The sequence below is a fragment of the Sipha flava genome, unplaced genomic scaffold (assembly GCF_003268045.1).
Source record: "Sipha flava isolate LNK unplaced genomic scaffold, YSA_version1 23_pilon_pilon, whole genome shotgun sequence".
Taxonomy (NCBI): domain Eukaryota; kingdom Metazoa; phylum Arthropoda; class Insecta; order Hemiptera; family Aphididae; genus Sipha; species Sipha flava.
In genome coordinates this window covers 25,451-31,696 of record NW_020272884.1, presented here as the reverse complement: position 1 = coordinate 31,696, position 6,246 = coordinate 25,451, and positions in this window count along the sequence as shown.

The window sequence follows — 6,246 nt, the reverse complement described above, 5'->3', positions numbered from 1 at the left end:
GAATAGGAAAAACTGAAGATAAATCATTTTTAATTTTAGAGAAAATAAATTTAGCAATATTTTTCTTATGAGGCATTTTCTTAACAATTTTTTTAAAAATTTTTGTGCTATGGATACAAATTTACAAAAATTTTCTGTTGGCCTTTTTAAGTTTAATATCGAAGAAATATCTGAAGAATAATTTTTACAAAATATTAAAAACTCCTGGTTATCAAAAGTAGCAACCTCGATATCTTTTAACATAATACCTTCACACACTTTACACTTAAATTTATCCATACACTTTTTCCCCAAATAACCAGCAAAATACGTATTAGAGCAGTCTTCTAATGTGACATTTAGAGGGTAATTTTCTTCAAATATAACTTCATTTGACGATAATGAAGAAAATTAAAGATTTGAACAATTTGAACTGCATCTATCATTGTCATCTTCTAAATCTAAATTAATGTTTTTTTCACACATTAAATTTGTATCATCATCGGGTTGGCAGTTAGACTGTTTAGGCAGTTTCATTAAATTCATTTTAGTATTCAATCGGAATGTAGTCCTGAATAATCTGGCTGTTGGGTTCCTTAAAATCATAATATATATCATATAATTATAATAATAATAAATTAATAAAAATAAAAATAAATACATTGTTATTTTAACTCCTAAACTATTATTATTAAGTATTATTTAAATATATTTTATAATTATTTGTTATTTTATAAAAAATAAAATTGTTTTGAGGTTACTTTGATAATATATAAATTACGGAGAATATATAATTAAAAATTTTTCTTACCGATTATAGCCACCTTTTTGACGGAAAACAGAAAAAGTATTTTCCATCACATCTGACTTAAATCGATTGGTCAGTAAATAATTGTATCTCATTTTACATTGTTGAGTATACAACATATTTATAGAATTTATTGTCCATATTAATCCATCAAAGCATGGTGGTCTGGTATCTTGTCGTTTTTTAGTATTTTTTTTTTCAAGCGTTTCAATTCAATTTCTTGCTTTAAGTAAGTATTGTAATTGTTGTAGACGTTCTTGAGAAATGGCACATTTATATGGATTTGAATTGAATAATGAATAACTGTTTAAAATATCCAATATGTTATTCAAGTCTTTGATTATTTCTATGGTATATGGTATAGTTGTTGATTTCAATTGTTTTGTTAAAATACACGATTGCATTGTAGTTGCCATTGAATTGCTAAATAATTGCATAGCAAGTTTGCAAGACATTAGTTGAAACGGCCCAGGATTTATATTACTGTTGGTAATTTTTAAAAGTGACCGACTTGTGCCACTATTTTTGTCTAATTCAGAAGTATCTCTTAAATCTTGAAAAGACGTTTCATTCCCTTTATATAAAAAATTATTTTTTATGAAATTGTTCCTGAAATTTTTATATAAATGAGGAACATCAAACACCGAAAATACTTTTCTTCCTTTTATTTCAATAAATGGCTTATCTTTAGTCATATATAGATCCTTTCGTAGAGCTGTAACATCATTTGTCCCTTGGTCGCAAATCATTGATAAAACTATAAATCCACAATCAAATAGTTTATTGATTGCTTCGATCAAAAGTTCACTTAAAATAATTTGGTTGACTGACGTTGTTGGTAAAAAATATGCAAAAGGCAGTTTCCATTTTGAATAAACACCTCTTATTAAAAACACCATTGCTTGTCCAGCCAATTTGTTTGAACGTCCTTTTGGGCCTAAGTCTTCGTACCCCTCAATAAGATTAAGAAACTTAGAATATTCTAAGTAATTTTTAATTTTCATCTCATCAAACACTAATGTACAAAATCGTTCTTGTTCAGTCATTGTATCAGCTTTCATTTTTATTTGTTTCAAAATTCCTATATTGAAACCAGTTTTGAATTTAAAATTCCCAATCCAACGACGTATAGTGGATATTCCAAGTAAAATAATTTGTTTAGAATTTTTTAAAAATTTATATGCAGATGGTGATTTGTAAAATAAGCTTAAAGCAAATTGTTTTTCATCAAAAGACCATGAGTTTCTTGATGTTTTAGATTGTAATATTTGCATCTTCACTAATGTCTTCGAATCATGTGATGGAAAATGTATTTTATTAAAAATATCTTTGTTCTTCATTTTGGACTTTAAAATCGACAAATTATTTCGTAATTTTGAAATTGAAGCACGTTTATAATTTAATAACTGACCTTGATTTTCAACTACTTTTTTTAATTGTAGTACTTTTTTATTAATACTATTATTATGTTTAATTATGTTATTATTTGGAAAAAGTACTTTAGGACTAATTGAAGGGTTCGTAAAATGTATTGTTGATTTTATTATTGATTTTGAGTTTGGAGTTAACTCTGGAGATGATGTTAATAAATAAGATGTTGAAGAAGAATTTTTCACGGATTTTTTTGGTGTTGGAAAATAAAAACCATCGCCATTTTTCAAATTAATGTTTTAATTTCTTATTGGAGTAGTTTCTGGAGAATTTATTTTGAATGTTTTTGATTGGAATGGTGTCGAAGGTTCGAGGCTTTTCGGAAAATGTTTTGAAGTATAGGTTTTGTTCGGGGTTAATACTTTTAATGTTGAACTTTCTGTTTCAAACATTTTTAGAATGGCCTTTTTTTTTTTCAAATTTCGTTTATTGAAAGTGAAATCAGAATTGGAAAAATGTAACATGCATAAATGTTTTTTATTTAATTCTTCATGGTTAAAATCTAAAAGCTTAATGTTCCCTAAAAGTATAAAAGTTAAACATAACAATATATTAAAAAATTAAATAGATTATATTCAATAATAAGTCAATAACGTTATAGTTTTAAAGTAATAAAAGTTCAGGGTGCAAATAGAGTCGGAATGTTGTATTAAATTTTTATGTTTTACTTATTAAAAAAGCCAGGAACTCGTTCTGCTGTACAGTATATAAGAGAAGTGAACTTCGGTCATAGAGTAGGTCATTATAATGGATGTGTTAAATTTAAACGGAATAATAGATCTTATTGTTTATGAATAACGATTCTGAACGGAGATGTTAGTCTAGAATAGGTATATTATGTTATATTTAATTTGAAATATTATGTCATTATAAGGTAAGTAACTGAAGTTGTGGTAGTGGTAGCTGTTATGTCTTCCAATCTTATAGATTCCATTTCTTCTTGTTGAATCCCTTCTTCTTGAGTTTGTTCGTTGTAAGATTTTCGTTCTTCTTTTTTTGAATTAAAATGGTGCGAAATAACAATAATCATGATTAAAATTATTATTATGTTCGTTGTATATAATAAATAATTATGTATAGTTAAATTATTTTTATATTGTGCACATGATCCTCATGTTCACTTTGCTGTTGTATGTCTTCCCGTGTCTTTGATATAAAGTCTAAGTCGCTCATATAGTTGTTGATTACATCTTTATCTTGTAAAGCTGAGTCCTTTAGTGATGAAGTGTCTTCAAATTGTTCCTTAATATTTGATCTTGGTACAAAATCTTCGTATCCATTGTGATCTTCGATTTTTCCAGGTATTAGTAAATCTCTGTTAGCGTATCCTTTACATGTTTCGTTAAGAGTTATTATACCAACTCCTTCTAAAATATGTGTACTTGATTCTTTATCATCTTCACAGTTGATAATTATATTTTCACTAGTGGTAGCATATAACCACTTATTCTGATATTTAAGTTTGTGAAAAATACTAGTTCTTAGTTGAAAATGTCGTATTTCGCAGTTGTTGGGTACTTCTCTTGGTTCTTGTAGTAATTGGACTTCGCAAATAGAACGTAGGTTTCTAGGATGTAATGTTTGGATTTCTGGACACAAAAGGAAATCTCTAGCATACTTACATTTAGCATAATGGAAATTATTATAAGTAGTATAATGTTCTTTAGTTTTGCTTATGGCTATAAAATTATAACTAGGTTTGACATACATACAATTCATATTTTTTTTACATATAGGTTTAGGTATTAAATGATATAATATAAAATTATCCTTATATACTAAAGGTATTGTTATTACAAATACCAAGTTATCGTTTGAATAATATACTACAATATCTGATAGTTTCAAAATGTCATATACCGTGTCCAAAGTAGGGATATAAGGTAGGTCCCTATCTTTTGGTAAAGATAATCTAATGTCTTGAAATTGGTCAAGTAATTCTTGTGGTCCTATCAAGTAAGGGTGAAGTTGACCTACTTTTGCATTTTCTAAAATAGTAAATAAGGTATCTATTTCGTTTAAATATTGAGTAATGATTAGACTCATGGATGTATAAAATTTAAAAAGAAAATTATATTGCTCTTGTTCGATGGTTCCTAAAGTTTTATTATCAGTATAATGGGTCACTGTTGTCGCAAAAGTCAACAGAGGTAAGGTAAGGAAAATTCTGAAAAAGATATACATATACATGTATATATATATATATATATATATTAAAAGAACTCTATGAGTTTTCTGTAAGTAATTTTTCTTAACAATTTGTCGAATAAACATTTCGATAAGGTTACATCTGAAACAGGGTCATTGTCAATTGTAAATAATAAATCGTCATAAATAGGTCACTGTTGTTTACATATATTTATTCGTGATACGGTTTCACATTGTTTATGTGTGTGCGATAATCGCGTCTGCCCTTCCGGATGCTTATGTTTTGGTTATCGTGTATCGCTACAACGTCATACGGTCCCGACCAGTTTAAACATAACGTATTCTTTTTGTTGTGCTCTTTTATTAAAACTCTATCCCCATGTTAACTCTATCCCATGCAATTGTATTTCCTGGGTATGTTTATCGTAGTATTTTCTATTTGACTCTTTTTTCTCTATCAAATTATTTCGTGCTATTTCGTGCGTTTCCTGCATAATTCGTTTTAAGTCGAAAACATAATCATCGTAATTATATTGTGGCTCGGTTTGTCGCGAGAAAACAGTTGGTTTAATTGATTTATGTCCGAAAACCAATTCATAGGGCGTAAAGTTTGTGGATGTATGCACGGTAGTATTGTAACAAAACATGGCGTAACTTAATAATTGATCCCATTCATTATCCTTATCCACGAAACTTCGTAAATATTCTTTTAGTGTTTTATGTGACCTTTCCAAAAACCCATTAGTTTGCGGATGCCAAGGTGTCGTCTTGGACTTATCTATATCTAGTAATTTGCACATATTTTTAAAAACGTCAGATAGGAAATTAGTACCACAGTCTGTTAAAATGGACGTGGGGATCCCATATATGCAGACAAAACGTTCGACGAAAGCTCGCGCTACTGTCTGCGCATCGGTTGCCCCTAATGCTACTGCTAATGAATAACGTGTTAATTCGTCTTGCATGGTTAAAATATACATGTTACCTATTGTAGTTTGTGGCAATGGTCCTACAATGTCTAAACAAATTCTTTCGAATGGTTTGGTAACGGTGGTAGTTATTAGCATTGGTTGTTTAACGTTTTTATGAGTTTTGGTTTTTTGGCATACTTCACAGTTCCTAATGTAACGTTTTACATCCTTTTTTAAGTTTTTCCAGTTGTATGTAAGTTTAAGGTTCTTTATAGTTCGAGATATCCCAGAATGACCCCCTAAAGGTGTATTATGGTATTCATAAATTATTTTCTTCTTGTCTTCGTTACTGAGACTACGTTCGTGATATATACAGATAGATATATCCATAGCTTTAAAAACGTATCGGAACATAGTGCGAATTCTTTCGTAACTGGTTAACGAATTTGTTCCTTCTATTCGAATGGTGGAAAAATTCGTGATATTGTTAGTTATACAGATGTCCCGTATGTCGATCAGAGTGTTAAATATTTGTTCTGGGGAGAAATTCGATAAATGTGTGTCTCTAAACGCCTATAATATTATTTTTCGTTTATCTTTGTTTATTATGATAAAAGGAGTTATATGCGTGAATGGCACTGACCCCGTTATTCCGTTATCCTGTATAATTTGCCTAATCGCGGGATGCGTAACAATTCCGTTCTTTGGAATTAGTAAAAATAAATTTTCATGGTCATTACTATTTTTTATGCTGTCGTCGATATCGATTATTTTCGAATTAAAAATAGGAGTTGTTTCCGCGGTTAGAAATTTATCAAATGTACAGTTATTAGTAATATCCTGAATCATGTGTATACGTGATAAACAGTCGGCATTGGAATGTTCTGAACCCTTCCGGTATATTATGTCGTAATCATATTCAGATAGTTGGAGACGCCAATGCATTAGTTGTGAACTCGCGTCTTTAAT